The sequence below is a fragment of the Lipotes vexillifer genome, unplaced genomic scaffold, assembly GCF_000442215.2.
Source record: "Lipotes vexillifer unplaced genomic scaffold, Lipotes_vexillifer_v1.1 scaffold189, whole genome shotgun sequence".
Lineage (NCBI taxonomy): Eukaryota > Metazoa > Chordata > Mammalia > Artiodactyla > Lipotidae > Lipotes > Lipotes vexillifer.
In genome coordinates this window covers 4,891,527-4,914,571 of record NW_006785816.1, presented here as the reverse complement: position 1 = coordinate 4,914,571, position 23,045 = coordinate 4,891,527, and the positions used below count along the sequence as shown (strand labels likewise).

The 23,045-nt window shown below is 37.1% G+C and overlaps 1 protein-coding gene across 1 annotated transcript in view; it reads right to left on the bottom strand.

Moving 5' to 3' along the window:
- The window catches only part of FMO2 (flavin containing dimethylaniline monoxygenase 2), a 58,656-nt gene that overhangs the window by 18,713 nt on the left and 16,898 nt on the right, over positions 1-23,045 (bottom strand). The window lies entirely within an intron of this gene.

Sequence of the window (23,045 nt, the reverse complement as noted above, 5' to 3'; positions counted from 1 at the left end):
CCATTTCAAGCCACTTAAGGCAAAGACTGCTAAGTGCGCCCTGCTGCTTCTTCCTTGGCAGGTGCTACCAAGGATGTGCTTTGTGCGCGAAGCCTGACTCAGCAGTGGTTACCAGTGTTAAGGACTGAATAAGGACTTGAGAGAGACCCAGAAAAAGCAAGACAGTGTCTGGGCAAGATACAAAATACATGTTCATCATTCAGGTGATTACACAATCAGTATTTATCAAGAAGCTTTAAAAGTGTTGACCTCCGTGTAGACTCTCTATTAGAGAAGATATTCCATGTGAAGCAATTTGCATAACGCCTGGCACAGTGACATCACTCCATGAATGGTAAGTTCATATTTATTATTTTTAAAACATCATGCTAGCAATACACTTCATGATCTCATTTGGATGAAATAATTTATCAGTTCATGATTTTTTAGAATGCCATTTGCTCTCTGGAGGTTTATGAATTTCTAGAAGTGTACATAAATGTGTGTGTCTGCTGTATTTAAGAAGCAGTGTCAAAGGAAACAAAGCTTTTCTCACTTCTAGAGGAATGGCATGCTTCTCCTCTTGTTGGCAAGTGTTTGAGTCCCTTATACATGCATTTCAAATTTTCATGTATTTTTGAAAATGCTGGGTTGGCAATGTTTGAAGCTGTTCCAATTAGAAAATGTATATGGACTATTAGTGTAAAGCTTATGAAAAGGCTATAAAATGTCTGGGCATTTTCAGTTGAAAGATTCAGATTTGAAGTTCCGGGTAGTATATTCTCTAAAGTACCGTGGATTCTTGCTATTTAAAATGTGGTTTGAGGACCAACCTTCAGTATCACTGGGGAGGTTACTAGAAATGTGACTGACCTGAGCCAGTTCACCCATCCTCAGGCAACCTGGTGGTTTTCGGACCTCCTGGGAGGTCACCATATTAATACAGAACTCAGTGAGGACACCTCCTTTTATAGTTTGAGTTGAGTTCCATCATCTTATGGCTGTACTAACTCAGAGGCCAATAAACAGAAGTGAGTTTTCCTAAGCCCTCTCCAACCTCCAGAAAACAACCTCAGTGGGCTTCCCTGGTGGCGCAGTGGTTGAGAGTCCGCCTGCCGATGCAGGAAAAAAAAAAATGTTATGAAGAACCTAGGGGTAAAACAGGAATAAAGACAGAGACCTACTGGAGAACAGACTTGAGGATATGGGGAGGGGGAAGGGTGAGGTGTGTTAGGGCGAGAGAGAGACATGGACATATATATACTAACAAACGTAAGGTAGATAGCCAGTGGGAAGCAGCCGCATGGCACAGGGAAACCGGCTCGGTTCTTTGTGGCTGTCTGGAGGGGTGGGATAGGGAGGGTGGGAGGGAGGGAGACAAAGAGGGAAGAGATATGGGAACATATATATATGTATAACTGACTCACTCTGTTATAAAGCAGAAACTAACACACCATTGTAAAGCAATTATACCCCAATAAAGATGTTAAAAAAAAATAAAATAATAAAAGACACAGACCTACTAGAGAATGGACTTGAGGATATGGAAAGGGGGAAGGGTAAGCTGGGACAAAGTGAGAGAGTGGCATGGACATGTATACACTACCAAGTGTAAAATAGATAGCTAGTGGGAAGCAGCTGCATAGCACAGGGAGATCAGCTTGGTGCTTTGTGACCACCTAGAGGGGTGGGATAGGGAGGATGGGAGGGAGGGAGATGCAAGTGGGAAGAGATATGGGGGCATGTGTGTATGTATAACTGATTCACTTTGTTTTAAAGCAGAAACCAACACACCATTGTAAAGCAATTATACTCCAAGATGTTAAAAATAAGTAAAAAAAAAAATTGTATTATATGCATAATAGTTGCTGAAAGAGTTAATTTTAAATATTCTCACCACAAAAGAAAAGAAATGATAACTATGTGAGGGGATGGAGGGGTTAGCTAATGTTATTGTGGTAATCATTTTTATACATATATATATATATATATATATATATATATATGATCAACATGTTGTACGTCCTAAACTTACACAATGTTATATGTTATATGTCAATGGTATCTCAGTAAAATTGGGGGAAAAAGACTAAGAAGTTCTAGACAGGAAAATAATTGAAAATGGTTGTTCTATAACATAGACTAAAATTTATATACAGGTTTCTACACAATTTTATTAAAAAAATTTATTTAACAAATGATAAATAACAGACTACCATTCCATGCTCACTAAAAAATTAGTGACCCCCTTAGCCATTAAACCTCATCCTCCCCAACACTTGTTGTTTTCTATTTTTGTTGTTATTATTATTACCATACTAGTAGTATAAAATATTTCATTGTACTTTTGATTAGTATTTCCCTGATGGCTATTGATGTTGAGAATTATTTCATGTGTTTGTTGGTCATTTTTATATCTTCTTTGGAGAAATATCTATTCAGAACATTTGTCAACTTTAGACTGGGTTGTCTGTCTCTATATTATTGAGTTGCATGAGTCCTTTATAGATTGTATTGATAGATACAAGTACCTCATCAGATACGCTTTGCAAGTAGTTTCTCCCATTCTGTGATTTGTTTTTCCCTGTCTTGTTATTGTCCTTGAATTCACAGAAAATTTTAGTTTGATGAAGTCCACTTTATCTATTTTCCTTTTGTCACCTGGGCTTCAAATATCATATATAAGAATTCAAATCCAAGATGATGAAAATTTATTTTATGCTTTCTCCTAAGAAATGTATAGTTTTAGCTCTTACATTTAGGTCTTCAATCCATTTTGAGGTTTTTGTATGTGATCCAAATTGTCTGAGCATCATTTGCTGAATACTATTCTTTCCATCAATGAATGGTCTTGGCAGCCTTGTCAAAAATCAGCTGACAATAAACAAGGAGTTTTATTTCTGGACTCTCAATTTTATTCCATTGATATATAGGCCTATTCCTACTCCAGTGCCACACTGTTTTGATTACGATATCTTTGTCATGTTATTGTAAATGGAATTGTTTTCCTAATTTTATTTTTTGTATTGTTTTCTGTATTTTTTCTGCTAGTGTATAGAAATACAACAGATTATTGCATGTTCATTTTGTATCCTTAACTTTGCTGAATCCATCTAACAGCACTAATAGTTTTCATTTTTTGTCAGTTCTTTAGGATTTTCTATGTATAAGATCATGCTATCTGAAAATATAGTTTCACTGAATTTTATGTATTTCCCTTTTATAACTATTCTAGGTAGAATATCTAGTACAATGTTGAATTAAAGTAGCAAAAGTAGACATTCTTGTCTTGTTTCTGTTCTTAGAGGGAAAAATCTCAGTCTTTCTCATTAAGTATGTTAGCTATGTGTTTGTCATCAATGCCTGTTATCATGTTGTGGAAGTTCCCTTTTAGTCCTACTTTGTTGAGTTTTTCAATTAAGATGTAATTGACATATAACATTAAGTTGTACAGCATAATGATCAATATTTGTATATATTGTGAAATTATCATTACAGTAAGTCTAGTTAACATCGATCACCACACAGTTACATCTTTGTGTGATGAAAACATTTAAGATTTACTCTCTTGGCATAATTTCAAATATACAATATAATATTATTAATTATATTTACCATACTGTACATTACATCCTCCTGACATTTATTTTATAACTGGGAGTTTGTACCTTTTGGCCCCCTTCACCCATCCCACCTCTGTCAACCACCAATATGTTTTCTATATCTATTCATTTTGTATTTTTTAAGATGCCACAATTAAGTGAGATCATATAGTATTTGTCTTCCTCTGTCTGACTTATTTCATTTAGTATAATGCCCTCAAGCTCCATTCATTATTATGCAAATGGAAATATTTCCTTTGTTTTTATGACTGAATAATACTGTAATGTATACAAGCATACCTTGTTTTATTGTGCTTTGCCTTATTGTGCTTTGCAGATATTGCATTTTTTACAAATTGAAGGCTTGTGCATCAAGCAACTCTATCAGAGCCATTTTTCCAACAGAATTTGTTCATTTCATGTATCTGTATCACATTTCAGTAATTCTTGCAATATTTTAAAGTTTTTCATTCTTATTATATTTGTTATGGTGATCTGTGATCAGCGATCTTTGATGTTACTATTATAATTGTTTGGGGGTACCACGAACCACACACTCATAAGATGACTAAATTAATTGATAAATATTGTGTGTGTTCTGACCACTCCACTCACCACCCATTCATCCATCTCTCTCCCTCTCCTTGGGTCTCCATATTCTCTGAGATACAACAATATTGAAATTAGGTCAGTTAATAACCCTACAATATCCTTTAATTATTCAGGTGAAAGGAAGTGTTGCGTGTCTCTGTTTTTGTTTTGTGTGTGTGTGTGTGTGGGACGTGGGCCTCTCACTGTTGTGGCCTCTCCCACTGCGGAGCAAAGGCTCCAGACGCACAGGCTCAGCGGCCATGGCCCACAGGCCCAGCCGCTCCGCGGCACGTGGGACCCTCCCGGACCGGGGCACGAACCCACGTCCCCTGCATCGGCAGGCAGACCCCCAACCACTGCGCCACCAGGGAAGCCCAAGTAATAATCTTTATCATTGGGTTGATTGGTATACAGCTGTGAAAAAAAAAAAGCTTTGTGCTCATGTGTGCTGCTTCCTGTGTTGGCTGAAGTAGATGTCTATATGTTTAGACAAATCTGGGTAAAATTGAGTTTGCCCAGGGTTATAAAGGGAAGATGATTCTTATTAATAAACAAATGTGTATCAACTATATCTCCTGTTCAGGCCCTGAGCTTGGAGTTAGGGATAAGATGTAACCAGGACACACAGCTTCTATCTTTATGGAGCTTACTGTTATATTGAATTAAAATCAATTTGGACTTTGAAGATGGAAAGTGGAGACAGAATAAGATGAGAGGCTTTGCTCAACCAAGTCAAGGACAGGAGACAGTTTTCAAAACAAATAAATTTAACTCACATATTTACTTAAAATACAAGCACTGCCTAAAAATGACAGTTAAGCACAAATACAGATAAATAGCCTGAATTTCCTAGCAAATAGAATTTGCTACAATTTGCTTGTTTGAGATGAATGGTCATATGATAAGCATTTTCTTAATATAAAATTTTTCTGAAGGTTAGAAGACTATATAGCAAAGCCAAGTTAGTTCAGACAGTACTGATTTGGAATTTATGATCTTTTAATTATAGGCTGGACTGAAGTTTATCTTTGCCTCTATAAAAATAAAAAGCTGTAAAAACTAAATTAAGTTTAAGAAAGACTATAAGGCTAATATTTAATCTACTAGAGGAGCAACTTACAAAGCAAAAACATATTCACTTATTATAAATGTAAATACAAAATCTTATAAATTAGTCTTTTTCATTATGAAACATAATTTTATTGACCTCTACCAATCAGTAGTTTGTTCTCATGGCTATTTACTCTAACCAGTTTGGAAATAAAATTTATTTCTTTGAAAATATTCTATCATTCCATATTTTCACTCTTTCAGGTGGACTTTATAACTATCTGCTCCATTGTTTGTAATAAGTGTAACTGAAACTCTTTTTACTTCCTTGTCCTACAGTTAGAGGCAAAATTGTCATTCCCACATGCTAGTCCATGGATTAGTTGCATTAGAAGAATTCAGGGGAGATTTGAAAAATATAAAGTGTGAGTAGGTCTGGTTTGGACCCAGACATCTGTATTTTACAAGTGCTGCCCAGCTGATTCTTATGCACAATGAACATTGGGAAACACCATCTTTATTAGAGTGTCACTGCATTCTGCCATCTCTCCATTAGGCTGGTACTTCCCTGATCGCTGGCCTTGATAACTGACAGAGCCCCCTAATTAAACTCGCTGACTCAGATATTGCCCACTTTCTTCACTGACTTCAGGGTAAACAGTACACGCGTTGGCATGGGACACAAGGTCCTCACCATGAGACCCTGGCTATTCTCTCCAACCTCATCAGTTATCACTCAGCCACTTTCATCCTTCTTTCCAGCCGCATCACATGACTTTCTATTCTGTAAGTGTATCAGGTTTCACAAGCTTCCATACCTTTGCACATGCCATTTGCTCTGCCTAGAACACTTTCTCCATATTCATGTACCTGATCCCTGAACATTGTCAAGACAAATAAAAGCATCACACCCTTTAGGAAGCTTGCCCTATTCTCTACTGAGTGAGATTCCGTGCTTTCCATAACATTTAGTGTATCAGCCCTTATACATTTGCACTCTGTAGATTTGATTTAGTTCCACCCCACCAGCCCCCCACCGACACCCCACTGAAAAATGAGCCCTTTGATGGCAGGGATGGTGCATTTGGGTCTTTTTAGTACCTAGTACATGCCTGGTGCGTAGTATGCAATCAGGTAATATGTTTGTTGAATGAGTGAAAGAAGTAATGTTAACCGGAAGCTTTTTTTCCCTCATTGCAAACAGGACTTAATGATACTAAAATGGTGTAATGGGAATAAGTAAATGGTTTTGCTGATAGTATGCTGTAAACTTTGTTTTGTTTTATGCATGAAAATGTTATGATTTTGCTAATATTATGCTCTAAACTTTATTGTGTTCACGCAAACATTACATCTTTAAAAATACTAGGGAAAACTAACCAAAGTATATCTTAAACAGCTGGAGAAGAGGCTTAAGAACCATGGTATTTTATATTTGATTGTCTGGAGAGTTAAAAATATCTAACATGTTAAATTTAGTTCTGTTAAATGGGTAGCAGTGTACAAAAACTTATATTGAATTCGGCTGTGATAGATTCTTTGGATAAATTTATCTAAGGGAACTTCTGAAAGTAAAACAAGGGTAAGGTGGTTATCTTTTCCGGGAAGGAAATGGTTCTTTGTTCTAAGCTAGTTCTATATGATGTTAAACTGAACATGCCAGTTGAAACAGAAGAGAGGCTGTGAGGCATAGAAAAAAATAGATGAACTATATGTTAAGTCAGTGTGGAAATGGCACCATATGGGAAATTCCATTTGGTGATATCCCATGTGCCTGCTTCACAGTCTTATCTTTTTATTTAAATCAATGACTTTGATGGAGACAAATACAGGGGATCACATTTGTATATACCCAAAGCATGGAGGCATAGAAACTTGACGCAGGATTGACACTTCAAGTAAACGCTTAAAATGAAGTATAGTTGATTTGCAATATTATCTACTTTCTGGTGTACAACATGGTGATTCAATATTTTTATAGATTATACTCCATTTAAAGTTATTACAAAATAATGGCTATGTTTCCCTGTGCTGTACAGTATATCCTGTTGCTTATTTATTTTATACATGGTAGTTTGTATCTCTTAGTCCCATACCCCTATCCTGTCCTTCCCTGCTTCCTCTCCCACTGGTAACAACTAGTTTGTTCTCTACATCTGTGAGTCTGTTTCTGTTTTGTTATATACATTTGTCTGTTTTATTTTTCAGAATCCACATATAAGTGATAAGAGTATTTGTCTTTCTCTGATTTATTTCATTAAGCATAATACTACCCACGTCCATCCAGATTGTTGCAAATGCCAGATTTCATTCTTTTTAATGGCCAAATAGTATTCCATTATATATATATACATACATATATATATATATATATATATATATACACCACATCTTTATCCATTCATCTCTTGATGGGCACTTTGGTTGCTTCCATATTTTGGCTATTGTAAATAATGCTGCTATAGACATTGGGGTGCATGTATCTTTTTGAATTAGTGGTTTTGGTTTTTTTGAATATATACCCAGGAGTGTAATTGCTCAATCATATGGTAGTTTTATTTTTAATTTTTTGAGGAACCTCCATACTGTTTTCCAGAGTGGCTGTACTAGTATACATTCCCACCAGCACTATACAAGGGTTCCCTTTTTTCCGCATCCTTGCCAACATTTGTTATTTGAGTTCTTTTTGATAATAGCCATTCTGACTGGTGTGAGGTAATATCTCACTGTGGTTTTAATTTGCACTTCTCTGTAGATTAACGATGTTAAGCATCTTTTCATGTGCCTGTTGACCATCTGTGTGTCTCCTTTGGAAAAATATTTATTCAGGTCTTCTGCCCGTTTTTTAATTGGGTTTTATTGAGTTGTATGAGCTGTTTATATATTTTGGATATTAACCCCTTATCAGTCATATCATTTGCAAGTATTTTCTCCCATTCAGTAGGTGTCTTTTTGTTTTGTTGATGGTTTCCTTTGCTGTGCAAAAGCTTTTACATTTTATTAGGTCCCATTTGTTTATTTTTGCTTTTGTTTCTTTTGCTTTAGGGGACAGATCCAAAAAAATATTGCTGTGATTCATGTCAAAGAGTGTTCTGCCTTATGTTCTTTTTCTTATGGTTTCATGGTTTCAGGTCTTACATCCATTTTGAGTTTATTTTTGTATATGTAGGGAAATGTTCTAATATTCTTTTACATAGCAAACTTGACAGAAGATTGAAACTTCAAATAAAACACTCTTTGACTAAAGATAAAACCAACTAAATAATGTTTAATATGCACAAATGTGAATTCCTACAAATAGGATTAAAGAATTAGTTTCACAAAGATAGTGACCCGAGTCATCAATGATTCAAATGAAAAACACCCAGGGATTTTAACTGATCCCAAGCTTAGTATAAATCATTAGAATTATGTGAGACAAAGCGTGATTTTAAACCAACATAAGTTTAATCTCACTATTTTGGCTGGTTCTAAGACCTACCATCTACCACTTATTAGTCACTATAGGCAAACCACTTACCTTTGGCTTTCTCACTTTTCAGTTGGAATTAATAATAACTAATGTAGGAGAGTATTGTGAGTATAGAATGAGATAATTCATATGAAAATAATTATATAAATGATAGCTTTAATTTTGCGAATTCTGAAAAAGCTGGTGCAACAGTAAACTGTTTTAGTAGAGGTGTAGCATTCAAACCAAGGGAAGCATAAGCTATAGTGGGAATGTGTCAAACGAATTGATTATAAAGTTTTTGAGAGCAGTCATTATGTCTGATGCACTCTCCATTGTCTAAAGCACTGCTAAACACCTCTTTGGTTCTGAGAAAAGTATATGTTGTGGAGATAAACTGGTTTGGAACATTGGATCTTGGGGGAGTCACATTTTAAGAGAGAGAGTGGTATTTCAGATTGAATCTAGAGGAAGAAAACCAAGATGAAGATACGTTTAGAGACTGTTACACGAGGAGTAATTAAAATAATTGAATATATGTAGCTGGGATAAAGACATATTTATATCCAAATGTAAAAAGGAAAGAAAAAACAATGTATATCGGTAAGTTCTGTATGAGCATAGGTATCAGGAACAGTAAAGGAGGCAGAGCAGGTTAGAGGCTGAAGGAAGAACATGCTTTCCTCTCTAAATACCTCAGTAAGGTTATTAAGTGTGAGGGCTCAGGAATCCTACAGACCTTCACTTTTATTCTTTTTCCACTACCTATGTTCCCTTGTGCAAGTTGTTTATCTCAAACGTTAGTTTTGTCTTCATATGTGAGGATAATCATAACACCTACATCCTAGGAGTATTGTGAAGACAAATGAGATGAAACATGGCAAGTGCTTCCCATTGCTGGAGAAAGTGCTAAAATATATGTTAATTACCCACCCTTCCCATGTTCCAAAGCGGCCACTAGGGGGTGCCAGAGAACTGGTAACCGCTAGTTTGTTCTCTAAATCTGTAAGTCTTATTTCTTTTTTGTTATATCCACTAGTTTGTTTTGTTTTTTAGATTCCATGTATAAGTGATATAATACAGTATTTGTTTTTCTCTCTCTAATTTCACCTAGCACAGTACTCACCAAGTCCATCCATATTATTGGAAAGGGCAAAATTTCATTCTGTTTTTATGGCTGAATAGTATTCCATTGTATACATATATCACATCTTTTTTATCCATTCATCTGTTGGTGGATACTTAGGTTGCTTCCATATCTTGGCAATTGTAAATAATGCTGCTATGAACATTGGGGTGCATGTATCTTTATTGAATTAGTGTTTTTGATTTTTTTCAGATAAATACCCGAGAATGGAATTGCTGGGTTATATGGTAGTTCTAGTTTTAGTTTCTTGAGAAACATTCCTACTGTTTTACATAGTGGCTGCACCAATTTACATTCCCACTAACAGTGTACGAGGGTTCCCTTTTCTCCATATCCTTGCTAACATTTGTTATTTGTGCGTCTGTGTGCGTATGTGTCTGTGTCTGTGTGTGTTTAATGATAAACATTCTGACAGATGTCTGTATCCTTCCCCAGGTTAGGGTAGTTTTCAGCCATTATTTCTTATTTATTTATATTATTATTTTTTAATATTAGGTTTTTTTTAACATCTTTATTGGAGTATAATTGCTTTACAATGGCATGTTAGTTTCTGCTTTATAACAAAGTGAAACAGCTATACATATACATGTATCCCCTTATCTCTTCCCTCTTGCATTTCCCTCCCACTCTCCTCATCCCACCCCTCTAGGTGGACACAAAGCACCTAGCTAATCTCCCTGTGCTATGTGGCTGCTTCCCACTAGCTATCTATTTTACATTTGGTAGTGTATATATGTCCATGCCACTCTCTCACTTTGTCCCAGCTTACCCTTCCTCCTCCCCCTGTCCTCAAGTCCATTCTCTGTGTCTGGGTCTTTTTTCCTGTCCCCTGCCCCTAGGTTCTTCAGAAGCATTTTTTTTTCTTAGATTCCATATATATTGTGTTAGCATATGGTATTTGTTTTTCTCTTTCTGACTTACTTCACTCTGTATGACAGTCTCTAGGTCCATCCACCTCACTAAAAATAACTCAATTTCATTTCTTTTTATGGCTGAGTAATATTCCATTGAATATATGTGCCACATCTTCTTTATGCATTCATCTGTCGATGGACACTTAGGTTGCTTCAGTGTCCTGGCTATTGTAAATAGAGCTGCAATGAACATTGTGCTACATGATGCTTTTTGAATTATGGTTTTCTCAGGGAATATGCCCAGTAGTGGGATTGCTGGGTCATATGGTAGTTCTATTTTTAGTTTCTTAAGGAACCTCCATACTGTTCTCCATAGTGGCTGAATCAATTTACGTTTCCACCAACAGTGCAAGAGGGTTCCCTTTTCTACTCACCCTCTCCAGCATGTATTGTTTGTAGATTTTTTGATGATGGCCATTCTGACTGGTGTGAGGTGATAACTCACTGTAGTTTTGATTCGCATTTCTCTAATGCTTAGTGATGTTGAGCATCCTTTCATGTGTTGCCATCTGTATATCTTCTTTGGAGAAATGTCTATTTAGGTCTTCTGTGCATTTTTGGATTGGGTTGTTTATTTTTTTGATATTGAGGTGCATGAGCTGCTTGTGTATTTTGGAGATTAATCCTTTGTCAGTTGCTTCATTTGCAAATATTTTCTCCCATTCTTAGGGTTGTCTTTTCATCTTGTTTATGGTTTCCTTTGCTGTGCAAAAGCTTTGAAGTTTCATTAGGTCCCATTTGTTTATTTTTGTTTTTATTTCCATTTCTCTAGGAGGTGGGTCAAAAAGGATCTTGCTGTGATTTATGTCATAGAGTGTTCTGCCTATGTTTTCCTCTAACAGTTTTATAGTGTCTGGACTTACATTTAGGTCTTTAATCCATTTTGAGTTTATTTTTGTGTATGGTGTTAGGGAGTGTTCTAATTTCATTCTTTTACATGTAGCTGTCCAGTTTTCCCAGCACCACTTATTGAAGAGGCTGTCTTTTCTCCATTGTATATTCTTGCCTCCTTTATGAAAGATAAGGTGACCATATGTGCGTGGGCTTATCTCTGGGCTTTCTAACTAGTTCCATTGATCTATATTTCTCCTTTTGTGCCAGTACCATACTGCCTTGACTACTGTAGCTTTGTAGTATAGTCTGAAGTCAGGGAGCCTGATTCCTCCAGCTCCGTTTTTCTTTCTCAAGACTGCTTTGGCTATTCAGGATCTTTGGTGTTTCTATACAAATTGTGAAATTTTTTATTCTAGTTCTGTGAAAAATGCCATTGGTAGTTTGATAGGGATTGCATTGAATCTGTAGATTGTTTTGGGTACTATAGTCATTTTCACAATGCTGATTCTTCCAATCCAAGAACATGGTATATCTCTCCATCTGTTTGTATCATCTTTAATTTCTTTCATCAGTGTCTTATAGTTTTCTGCGTACAGGTCTTTTGTCTCCCTAGGTAGGTATATTCCTAGGTATTTTATTCTTTTTGTTGCAATGGTAAATGGGAGTGCTTCCTTAATATCTGTTGCAGATTTTTCATCATTAGTATATAGGAATGCAAGAGATTCCTGTGCATTAATTTTGTATGCTGCTACTTTACCAAATTCATTGATTAGGTCTAGTAGTTTTCTGGTAGCATCTTTAGGACTCTCTATGTATAGTATCATGTCATCTGAAAACAGTGACACTTTTACTTCTTTTCTAATTTAGATTCCTTTTACTTCGTTTTCTTCTCTGATTGCTGTGGCTGAAACTTCCAAAACTATGCTGAATAAGAGAGCTAAGAGTGGGCAGCCTTGTCTTGTTCCTGATCTTAGTGGAAATGGTTTCAGTTTTTCACCATTGAGACTGATGTTGGCTGTGGGCTTGTCATACATGGCCTTTATTATGTTGAGGAAACATCCCTCTATGCATACTTTCTGGAGGGTCTTTATCGTAAATGGGTGTTGAATTTTGTTGAAAGCTATATCTATTGAGATGATCATATGGTTTTTCTCCTTCAGTTTGTTAATATGGTTTATCACATTGATTGACTTTTGTGTGTTGAAGAATCCTTGCATTCCTGGGATAAACCCCAGTTGATCATCGTTTATGATCCTTTTAATGTGTTGTTGGATTCTGTTTGTTAAGGATTTTTGCATCTATGTTCATCAGTGATATTGGCCTGTAGTTTTCTTTTTTTGTGACATCTTTGTCTGTTTTTGGTATCAGGGTGATGGTGGCCTTGTAGAATGAGTTTGGAAGTGTTCCTCCCTCTGCTATATTTGGAAGAGTTTGAAAAGGATAGGTGTTAGCTCTTCTCTAAATGTTTCATAGAATTTGCCTGTGAAACCTTCTGGTCCTGGGCCTTTGTTTGTTGGAAGATTTTTAATCTCAGTCTGAATTTCAGTGCTTGTGATTGGTCTGTTTATGCTTTCTATTTCTTCCTCATTCAGTCTTGGAAGATTGTGTATTTCTAAGAAATTGTCCATTTCTTCCAGGTTGTCCATTTTATTGGCATAGAGTTGCTTGTAGTAATCTCTCATGATCCTTTGTATTTCTGAGGTGTCAGTTGTTAGTTCTTCTTTTTCATTTCTAATTGTATTGCTTTGAATCTTCTCCCTTTTTCTCCTGATGAGTCTGGCTAATGGTTTATCAATTTTGTTTATCTTCTCCAAGAACCAGCTTTTAGTTTTATTGATCTTTGCCATTGTTTCCTTCATTTCTTTTTTGTTTATTTTTGATCTGATCTTTATGATTTCTTTCCTCTGCTAACTTTGAGGTTTTTTTGTTCTTCTTTCTCTAATTGCTTTAGGTGTAAGGTTAGGTTGTTTATTGGAGACAGTTCTTGTTTCTTGAGGTTGGATTGTACTGCTATAAACTTCTCTCCTAGAACTGCTTTTGCTGCCTCCCGTGGGTTTTGGATAATCATGTTTTCATTGTCATTTTTTTGTAGGTATTTTTTAAATTTCATCTTTGATTTCTTCAGTGATCCCTTGGTAATTTAACAGTGTATTGTATAGCCTCCATGTGTTTGTAGTTTTTACAGATTTTTCCTGTAATTGATATCTAGTCTCACAGCGTTGTGGTCAGAAAACATACTTGATATGATTTCAAATTTCAGATTTACCAAGGCTTGATTTGTGACCCAAGATATGATCTGACCTGGAGAATATTCCATGAACACTTGAGAAGGAAGTGTATTCTGTTGTTTTTGGATGGAATATTCTATAAATATCAATTAAGTCCATCTTGTTTAATGTATCATTTAAAGCTTTTGTTTCCTTATTTATTTTCATTTTGGATGATCTGTCCATTGGTGAATGTTGGGTGTTAAAGTCCCCTACTATGATTGTATTACTGTCGTTTTCCCCTTTTAAGGCTGTTAGCATTTACCTTATGTATTGAGGTGCTCCTATGTTGGGTGCATAAATATTTACAATTGCTATATCTTCTTCTTGGATTGATCCTTTGATCATTATGTAGTGTCCTTCTTTGTCTCTTGTAATAGTCTTTAAAGTATATTTTGTCTGATATGAGAATTGCTACTCCAGCTTTCTTTTGATTTGCATTTGCATGGATTATCTTTTATCCATCTCCTCCCTTTCAGTCTGGATGTGTCTCTAGTTCTGAAGTGGGTCTCTTGTAGACAGCATATATATGGGTCTTGTTTTTGTATTCATTTAACAAGCCTGTGTCTTTTGGTTGGAGCATTTAATCCAGTCACCTTTAAGGTAATTATCCATATGTATTTCCTATTACCATTTTCTTAATTGTTTTGGATTTGTTTTTGTATGTCATTTTCTTCTCTTGTGTTTCCCACTTAGAGAAATTCCTTTGCTATCTTTTGTAGAGCTGGTTTGGTGGTGCTGAATTCACTTAGCTTTTGCTTGTCTGTAAAACTTTGATTTCTCTGTCAAGTCTGAATGAGATCCTTGCTAGGTAGAATAATCTTGGTTGTAGGTTCGTCTCTTTCATCACTTTTAATATATTGTGCCATGCCCTTCAGGCTTGTAGAGTTTCTGCTGAGAAATCAGCTGTTATCCTTATGGGAGTTCCATTGTATGTTGTTTGTTGTTTTTCCCTTGTTGCTTTTAGTAATTTTTCTTTGTCTTTAATTTTTGTCAGTTTGATTACTATGTGTCTCGGCATGTTTCTCCTTGGGTTTATCCTGCCTGGGACTCTGTGCACTTCCTGGACTTGGGTGGTTATTTCCTTTCCCATGTTAGGGATGTTTTTGACTATAATCTCTTCAAATATTTTCTCTGGTTGTTCCTTTCTCTCTTTTCTTTCTGGGACCGGTATAATGCGTATGTTGGTGAGTTTAATGTTGTTCCAGAGGTCTCTTAGGCTGTCTTCATTTCTTTTCATTCTTTTCTCTTTATTCTGTTCTGCAGCAGTGAATTCCACCATCTTGTCTTCCAGGTCACTGATCTGTTCTTCTGCCTCAGTTATTCTGCTATTGATTCCTCCTAGTGTAGTTTTCATTTCAGTTATTGTATTGTTCATCTCTGTTAGTTTGTTCTTTAATTCTTCTAGGTCTTTGTTAAACATCTCTTGCATCTTCTCAATCTTTGCATCCATTCTTTCCAGAGGTTCTGGATCATCTTCACTATCATTATTCTGAGTTCTTTTTCTGGAATGTTGCCAATCTCCACTTCATTTATTTGTCTTTTGGGAGTTTTATCTTGTTCCTTCATCTGGTACACAGTCTTCTGCCTTTTCATTTTGTCTGTCTTTCTGTGAATGTGGTTTTCGTTTCACTAGCTGCAGGATGGTAGTTCTTCTTGCTTCTGCTGTCTGCCCTCTGTTAAGCTGTCTAAGAGGCTTGTGCAAGCTTCCTGATGGGAGGGACTGGTGGTGGATTGACCTGGGTGTTGCTCTGGTGGGCAGAGCTCAGTAAAACTTTAATCCAGTTGTCTGCTGATGGGTGGGGCTGAGTTCCCTCCTTGTTGGTTGTTTGCCTGAGGAGACCCAACACTGGAGCCTACAGGTTCTTTGGTGGGACTAATGGCAGACTCTGGGAAGGCTCTCGCCAAGGAGAACTTCCCAGAACTTCTGCTGCCAGTGTCCTTGTCCCCACTATGAGCCACAGCCACCCTCCACCTCTGCAGGAGACCCTCCAACACTAGCAGGTGGGTCTGGTTCAGTCTCCTGTGGGGTCACTGCTCCTTCCCCTGGGTCCTGATGCGCACACTACTTTGTGTGTGCCCTCCAAGAGTGGAGTCTCTGTTTCCCATAGTCCTGTCAAACTCCTGCAGTCAAATCTCACTAGCCTTCAAAGTCTGATTCTCTGGGAATACCTCCTTCCATTGCTGGACCCCCAGGTTGGGAAGCCTGATGTGGGGGCTCAGAACCTTCACTCCAGTGGGTGGGCTTCTGTGGTATAAGTGTTCTCCAGTTTGTGAGTCACCCACCCAGCCGTTATGGGATTTGATTTTATTGTGATTGTGCCTCTCCTACCATCTCATTGTGGCTTCACCTTTGTCTTTGGATGTGAGGTATTTTTTTGGTTAGTTCCAATGTCTTCCTATTGATGATTGTTCAGCAGTTCGAGGGGATATTTTCAAAGAGATAATGAATATGTGCATTTATCTAGTAAATATTTATTGAGTACATAGTATTTGCCAAATATTGCACATACTTGAACTACTGCACAAATTGTTGCCCAGTCAAAGTCTTTCAGGAACATACTTTCAAAAATAAATAATCATTTAAAGCTAGCACATTAGTCATGAGGACATGATAGCTTCCAATGTATTTAAAATATTTTGTACTCTGTAGTAGTTTAAGTTTTCTCTTACAATTTTGTTTATAGTATTAACTGTTCATGAAACTCCCCTTTCATAGATTAAATAAAGGGGTACTTTAGCCACATCATTATTGAAATTATCACATCTTCTGAATTATTGAAATAAAGCCTGGATTATTACAGTGGGCTTCTAACCAGTCTTCTTGTTTCTACCCTTGCCCACTTACAATACATTCTCCACCCTGAAGCCAGGTAAATTTCTTATATTGTTAATTTAATTTATGCTACTTCTCTGCTTAAAACCTCATTTGGTTTCTCATTAAAAATTTTTTTGAGTCTTAGTGTATGTTATAAATATTTTAGACCAGTTACATTTTGTTGTGTGTAACAAATGTACAAAACAAAAAATTGCAATATATATGAATGAAATGATGAATGTAATCAACACCGAACTCTGTCACAGCCAGTATTTTTAAAAATGCACAAACCTGTTAGTCAGAAAGAGATGTGGAGAAAACCCCCCAATTTTAGAACAAAATCCATAATCATAGTCTTGGCGCTAAACTCTCGACAAAGCAAAGTCACTACCATTTTCCTTCTTTCTATACTATTCCTCTAGTTGGAGGATGCTTCTTTGTGTCTTCTTTAAGCTTTCAAGGCTGGCCTTGATTTTTCTGTGACTGGACAAACAATTATGACACATGGTAAAAAGCAGAAATGTAGTTGATATGGATAATTCTCAACATTTTCAAAGGAGGATCCTTTGTTGACTGAGGTGATCGGAGAAGCCAGAGAGAATGGAATTGTTGTAATAAGGAAGGAGTGGAAGATTAGTGGGGAGAAGATAGAGGAGGCAGTTCATTTGGAACTGGAGGATGGAGCAGCAGTAGGGAGAAAGGGTTGAGAAGATTGTGGGGATGACATGATATCAAAGAGAAACTTTGAGAGAAATCAGAGACGTCTGATAAGGATTTTTTCAATTAAGTTTTGCCTTATGGTGTCAGATGTATCCTTTGTCTTCCCACAGAAATATATGAATTGTTTGCTAACATTTCATAGAATTTGATTTATTTAAGGGAATAGTGAAAACAAGAACAGAGGTTGCCAACAGGGTTAATTTATTTACTTTAAGGACACTGTACTCCACAATCCAGTTTATGTGTGTGTAGAGGGAGGAGTGCAGGAAGAATGTGGATATGTTGGGTTTTACCTTTTCTATTCTCAGGGATGGCTCTATTTTCAGGACCTGATGACTTACTAGCTATAAATAGCAAAGGAGAGAGAGACAATAAAGATTATTTGTAAGATTTTGAGCCTTGTAGACCATCATATATTAGGAACAAGAGCCTTCCTGGTGTAGCCTATTTGGAATCAGTTTTAGAAGTGGTGCTAGGATGTCTAAGAGGTAGCAGAATATCTGGGCCTGAGCAATAGCTAGAGTGTGGGTTAAAGATAGACTTGGAGGTATAAGACCAGAGTTGGGAGAAAACTCACAGAAGAATGAGCATGTGAACACTCTAAGGTTGGACTTAGGAGACAGCCCTTCTCTCAGGACTTGATTCAGGAGTGGTGGGAAGGCTCTGGTCAGCTAAGTGCCTCTCTATCTGCCGATTGATGCTTGAAGTCCCACTCTTGGGTCTTTATCCATTTCATTCAGAGGAAGACTTTGATACTTCTTTTGCTTCCCGCAGCATAAGCACAGCACCTTACCAAGTAGTTGCTAAATTGATAAAATTCAGATACCCTGGGGTTAGTGTTTCTAGGTGAAATACAAATAGTGCATAGGCTGCCCTTACAGTAAAACATTATTTGTTGTTTACCTGAAATTTAAAATTAACTGGGTGTTCTGTATTTTTATTTGCTAAATGTGGCAACCTTCTCTGGAAGGCCTCAACAATTTAGCAGATGTCAGTCATTTAAAACTGAGCGTAAGTTAATTTGTCAGATTTCTTTTTTTTTACCTGAAAGAAGACTTTTTATGAGGAGAGGTAAGTCTAAGAGCCAACTGTGGGCAAAAGAAGGGTCAGGACAATGGCCTGCAGGAACAGCCATTATGGAGAAAGAATAAATAACAAAAGAGCAGGAGCTATCCAAGGGGGCAGTGGTAGAGATAGGTGTGGGGTCATGGAGGGTAGCAAGGGGAACAGCATGAACTGAGGCAAAGGCATAAGAGTTATTGTGGCATGAGTTTAGGAAATATGACCAGTCCAATATCACCAGAGTATAACAAGGGAAGCAGGGAGAAGTAAGAACAAGGTAGACTAGGGCCAGATAATGGATCTTGTATGTTATCAACCTTGGATATTATCCAAAATGTGATGGGAAACTTTGGAAGGGTTTTGAGGATGGGCTTGCCATGCCAGACTTGCTGCAGTGTGGAGGATGGATTGGAGTACCAGAGCATTATCAACACCTATTGTTATCTCTTTTCCAGCTCTCACCATTTGTCTGGATGATTTATTATGAAGCATCATTTATATCAGTTACCTGGAGACTTTAACAATGTCATTTTTCTTACCTCTCTCTTATTTACAGGGGAAAGTATACTGACCCCAGAGTATTTATCCATAGGCTGGGCATTGTGAGTTTGTCCCCAGTCTTGCCTAACCTTTTGTTAACTCATCTATGACTGTTTACTTCAATGAAGTGCATTCCAATAGTGAGTACAAAATTCACTAATTACAGCCCTCTCAGGTAGAATTACAATAAACATTGTTATATAATGGATAAAACTCAGTCATCTGAACATAGGGAATGGTAATATGACACACAAGGGAAAGCAGTGTCACTGAGAAAGCAGGAAGATTAATTTGCAGTTAAGGCTGGAATTCATATATACAAAATCTTTCATTTCCTCTTGTCTTTGTGAGGTTAACCAGACATCTTGTAGGTGCTTTCTAGGCTAAATGATACCTCTTAAAAATTTTATAAAAGCCATATATGAACATATTCTCATTGAAAACATACATATATACACGTGCATTGACATAAATGAGAAAATATTGCATGTATTATTTTGTTACTAGCTTTTTTCATTAAGCAATATGTTTTGCAGAGAGTTCCATGTCAGTTGATTTCATATGTTTTACAGTATATTATTTTACACTGTGATGGGTATTTGAGTGGTTTCTAGTTTTTCATGGTTATAAACAAAGCCGCACTGAATGTCCTTGTTCATCCATCTTTGGGCATTTATACAAACATTTGTACAGGACAGATTATGGGAAGTAGTCCTGCCTTTTTCAATATTCAATTAAGTTATTAAAACCATAGTTTGGAATGAATTCAGTGCTTCATTTTTGGTTGTTGAGCAAGTAGAACATGACTCCTGCATTTGAATCTGGCACTTACAGACTTATCACAGGGCTAGTATCCACCACTGTGAGTGAATAGTGGTCACACTGGATTTATGCCAGAGGCAGTCAGTGATCTGAAGTCTGCTCCAGAGGGTAACAAATGAATTATATGTCTAAATAGGTGTTAAAGAGGAGACTGGGTATTGTGGAGAAAACACAAACATCTATAGAGGGTTGAATTAGGAGATCTATAAAATCCTTTTGAACTTTAAAATGGTGATTATATGAAGACAATATCCATTGTTTCAAGGAAGGCAAGAAAGAGATCTTAAACTGGAAGCCCCTGAAAACTGCTCACTCAAGTTTTATCTGGCTTGTCCAAGGCTTAAAAATTAAAAAAAAAAAAAAGTTGCTAAACATTAAAAATCCAGAAAATAACAGATACAGATATCAATACAAAGCTTTCTAAAAATTTTAGAAAATCTGATTGTGCTGAGCCTGCATTTTTTCCTCTTCAGTTGATTGGAATTTGGAATTATTGAGAAGGATCAGTGTTAACTCATTATATTTATTTATTTATTTGCCATGCCATACAGCTTGCGAAATCTCAGTTCCCCAATCAGGGATTGAACCTGGGCCATGGCAGTGAAAGTACCGAGTCCTAACCATCCTAACCACTGGACCACCGGGGAATTCGGTTGTTAACTCTTATTGAAATGTTTGGTAGAATTCAGCTGAAGCCACCTGGTCCTGGACTGTTGTTTGTTGGGAATTTTTAAATTACTGATTCAATTTCAAGTCTGGCAACTGGTCTGTTTATATCTTCTATTTCTTTCTGATTTAGTCTTGGGAGATTGAACATTTCTAGGAATTTATTCATTTCTTCTAAGTTGTCCATTTTATTGGCGTAAATTGTTTGTAGTATTCTCTTAAGGATCTTTTGTATTTCTGTGGTGTCAGTTGTAACTCCTCTTTCATTTTTTAAATTTGGGCCCTCTCTCTTTTTTTCTTGATGAATCTGGCTAAAGTTTTATCAATTTTGTTTATCTTTTCAAAGAACCAACTCTTAGTTTCACTGATCTTTTAAATTGTTTTTTTAGTCTCCATTTCATTTATTCCTGATCTGCTATTTATCATTTCTTTCCTTCTATTATACTAACTTTGTGTGTTTTTTTTTTTTTTTGGCGTTACGCTGGCCCCTCACTGCTATGGCCCCTCCTGTCGCGGAGCACAGGCTCTGGACGTGCAGGCTCAGCGGCCATGGCTCACGGGCCCAGCCGCTCCGCGGCATGTGGGACCCTCCCAGACCGGGGCACGAACCCACGTCCCCTGCATCGGCAGGTGGACCCTCAACCACTGTGCCACCAGGGAAGCCCCAAACTTTGTGTTTTGTTTGTTCTTCTTTTTCTATTTCCTTTAAGTGTAAGGTTAGAGTGTTTATTTGAGATGTTTCTTGTTTCCTGAGGCAGACTTGTATCACTATAAACTTTCCTCTTAGAACTGTTTTTGCTGCATCACACAGATTTTGGATTGTTGTATTTTCTTTTTCATTTGTCTTCAGGTATTTTTTGATATCCTCTTTGATTTCCTCAGTGACTCATTGATTGTGTAGTAGCATATTGTTTAACCTCTGTGTGTTTGTAGTTTTTGCAGTTTTTTTCTTGTAGTTGATTACTAATTTCATACTGGTGTAGTTGGAAAACATGCTTGATATTGTTTCAGTCTTCTTAAATTTATTGAGACTTGTTTTGTGGCTTAGCAAGTGATCTGTCCCAGAGAATGTTTCATGTGTGCTTCAAAAGAATGTGTATTCTACTGCTTTTGGATCAGTGTTCTACATATATGTATTAACTTTGTATGGTTTAATGCGTCATTTCAGGCCAGTGATTCCTTACTGATTTTCTATCTGGATGATCTGCCCATTGATGTAAGTGAGGTGTTAAAGTCCACAACTGTTATTGTGTTGCTGTCAATTTTTCCCTTTATGTTTGTTAATATATGATTTATGTGTTTATGTGCTCTTATCTTGGGTGCATATATATTTACAATTATTATATCTTCTTGTTGGACTTGTTGTCAAACCCAAGCTTATGTGCCCAATGCAGAGTGGGGCCAAACAAACAAGTGGGGTTTGAAGCAGAGGATGTTTTATTGTAAGGGTCAAGCAAGGAGAACAGGTGGTTCATGCTCAAAAGACTTGTATTTCCAGATGGTTTTTGGGGAAGAGTTTTTAAAGGCAATATTTGGGGTGATGGATGCATGATGTATGACTTTCTTCTGATTGATTGGTGGTGAGGTAACAGGGTGGTGTTCCAGGAATCTTGTGTTTAGCCTGAAGTTACCATCCTCCACCTCACCTCCCTAATTGGACAGTTTGAATCTGCCTTTTGGAACTCAGAGATGGTTTAGGAGGCTGAAACCTTTTTCCTATAAACAGGAAATGGGGGAAACAAAGGATTTTGTAACCATGAGGGCCCCACAGGGTCCTGCTCTTTCAATCCTCCCTTTTCTTTGATACTCCTCAATCTTGAGGGTTAACAGGTGTGGGACTGTAAGCAGATAGGTTAGGGGGTCCCCAGAGAAAGAGAACCAGGAATGGCTTTCTTGACATAGAGAAGCCATTTTGGCCTAAGACATTTTGTGATCTAAGCCTGGCTACAGTGCTTACCCTTGAACAGATCTCAGTATTTAATGATCTTAAGGGAAGTAAGGGAATGCAGAACAAAGGAAAAGCAGGCAAGAAACAATAGTTCAGCAATAAAACAGAGTCCTAGCTCCTCCTCAAAGGATATTCATGACAATCTGATCAGTCTTTTAGTACTGTAGGAACTAAGGCTCCCACTCAGGTGGAGGATGGAATGATGATGTTGACTCTCCTGACTTCAATCAACTAAAGCTTGGACTCTGTCAGCCTTTTCCTCAATTCTATGCTGAATTCTCCCCTACTCAAACCCCTTCATGAATATGCATGTACCCTTAGCTTAAAACTTCCCCAGTTTTGCTGTTTGAGGAGACACTGCTTTGGGAAAGATCCCTGGTGTTTTCCTTACTTGCTGTAAGTGATAATAAGTCATTCCTTCTCCTGACCTTTGGCATGGTTGTGTCTTTTGGCTTGACACCCACCCAGAGGCAAATCCAGTTTTTGGGTTACAGGACAAGAAAGGGGATAAAGTTTTGAATAGGGAGGTTAATCATAAACTCAGCAGAGGAGCTAGGTTTTAGGGGGAGTTGGTTTCAGTCCCCACTCCTGTTTCAACCTTCACTCAGTCTTTGAGGGAATGGGGTGCTGACTG